This window comes from Vigna unguiculata, unplaced genomic scaffold (assembly GCF_037176805.1).
Source record: "Vigna unguiculata cultivar grain cowpea cultivar isolate G323 ecotype 2 unplaced genomic scaffold, ASM3717680v1 ptg000023l_ERROPOS12166935, whole genome shotgun sequence".
NCBI classification, from domain to species: Eukaryota; Viridiplantae; Streptophyta; class Magnoliopsida; order Fabales; family Fabaceae; genus Vigna; species Vigna unguiculata.
Genome location: NW_028196662.1, coordinates 145,001 through 147,500, shown reverse-complemented (window position 1 = coordinate 147,500; position 2,500 = coordinate 145,001).

Here is a 2,500-nt window from a genome sequence, read left to right as displayed (position 1 = left end):
CAGTGCACCGCGGCATAGCTAGATGGCTTGTGTGGAGTTTTGTGAAAAAATGAAATTCGTGGTTTTTGAGATGTGAGGGTTGGAAAGGCCTCCAAATGTCCCCAAATGAGTACTGTAAAAGTGTTGGTGCACAAAAGTTTTGAATTGGATGCATTTTGCACTTGGCCAAGTTGGTCGGTGCACCGCGGCATAGCTAGATGGCTTGTGTGGAGTTTTGTGAAAAAATGAAATTCGTGGTTTTTGAGATGTGAGGGTTGGAAAGGCCTCCAAATGTCCCCAAATGAGTACTGTAAAAGTGTTGGTGCACAAAAGTTTTGAATTGGATGCATTTTGCACTTGGCCAAGTTGGTCGGTGCACCGCGACTAGATAGCTTGGTGCCAAAATTTGTCAAATTTAAGACCTTGGCCAAACTGAATGAAATTTTGTGGGGAGGTTCGTGATATTGTTTAGTGGTGGACTGGAAAAAATGAGGTCGAAATTCGAAGTCTACATGTGCTTTTCTATTTTTCCCGATTTTACACATACCCGGTAAGTAAAAAAAATAAAAAAAATAGTTCCCCTTCGAGAAAAATTATGAAATTTGGTGAGCAAGGAGATACCATTATTCTACGAATTACTGCAAAAAATCGCATCAAAATTCGAAGTGTAGCCCGAGATATGGACTTATGTCTGCTCAAAAAAAGTGTATCTACTTGTACAATTTTGCCTTTTGCATATTAACCTCTTATAGGGGGGGAGTGCTCCTTGAGCCGGCCAGCTCCACACTGGCAGGTTTTAAAGGGAGCTTGATGAGGCCTCCCCCCTCACGTGGTGCGTGCGTTAGCATGTTTATCATGGCACAACTAGCCTCTTCATAGTTGTTGAGCTTTATTAATACCAACACACGGTCGTCACTGATCGTTGGTTAGCTCGGCAGCTAGTCCCTCGGATATTGTGGAAAGTTATTTTCATGCCTAGCGATGCTTGACCCTGCGTCACTTGATGTTTCCATTTGCTTGCTTGCCCATGGTAGGTGGGGGGTGGACCGTCTTGTGGTGTGGTGTCTTGCGAACGTGAGGGTGTGTGAGTTGTAATCGAGATGCACTTGCTGGCTGGCTCCATGCCTTGCGTATCGAACGGTCAAGCATGCATCTCTTCCATTTTCACCCGTTGCCTTGGGTGATATTGGTTGATCAGTCCCTGTGTTGCCTACCCACTAGACGGTACTTCTGTGGTTGCTTCGAATTCTATCTTTCCATCACGAAGAGGTGTTGGAGGATCCTAATGTCACGCACGTGTTCCATCTAGTGAAACATCTCAGTGATGCACGTGTTGTGGCTAGTTCTTTTGGATGCGGTGCATTATATGAACTCGGGTTTACTTTAGCGACCCAGTCAACATAATTCGGTTGTGTCCCTTGATTGAGACGTTGTCCTTGAACTTGTTGTGAACAATATCGTTCTTCCACAACCCGTCGTCTTGAGTGCGATGGAAGGCAAATAAGATGTGCTTTGGCATGTCATGCACGTACTCGATTGCGGGAAGTGTGAGAAAGTGTTGTTGACAACCCGTGGGAAATGGAATGTGGCAAATCGTGATGAGCTCTTCGTGGATCTGCGAAGAAGACGACCTTTGGGCCTGTTGGAAACGAGGGAGGCGATGTTGAACTGCGAAGAAGATGGACTTTTGGGTTGTTTGAATCAATGGGAGGCCACGCGAGAACTCCGAATACTATGGACTCTTGGGTTGTTGGAAGCAACGGGAGGCCCCGCTAGAACTCCGAATACTACGGACTCTTGGGTTGTTGGAAGCAAGGGGAGGCCCCGCTAGAACTCCGAATACTATGGACTCTTGGGTTGTTGGAAGCAAGGGGAGGTCCCGCTAGAACTCCGAATACTACGGACTCTTGGGTTGTTGGAAGCAAGGGGAGGCCCCGCTAGAACTCCGAATACTATGGACTCTTGGGTTGTTGGAAGCAAGGGGAGGCCCCGCTAGAACTCCGAATACTATGGACTCTTGGGTTGTTGGCAACGACAACTTGGGGGGATGACACTGGAAAAGAGTGAACTAGGCCAAACTGCGAACAAGGCAACTTGGGGGGATGACACTGGAAAAGAGTGAACTAGGCCAAACTGCGAACAAGGCAACTTGGGGGGATGATGCTGGAAAAGAGTGAACTAGACCGAACTGCGAACAAGGCAACTTGGGGGGATGACGCTGGAAAAGAGTGAACTAGGCCGAACTGCGAACAAGACAACTTGGGGGGATGATGCTGGAAAAGAGTGAACTAGGCCGAACTGCGCCCAAGGCAACTTGGGGGGATGACGCTGGAAAAGAGTGAACTTGGCCAAACTGCGAGGAGGGCAACTTAGAGGAAAGTTGGAAACGAGGGAGACTTAGCCGAACTGCGAAGAAGGCAGGTTTTTGGGAAGTTGGAATCGACTGAAGCGAATACTGAACTCCAAATACGACCGACCTTTTGGTTGTTGGCTTCTTGGGAAGCGATGTGAAACTCCAAAT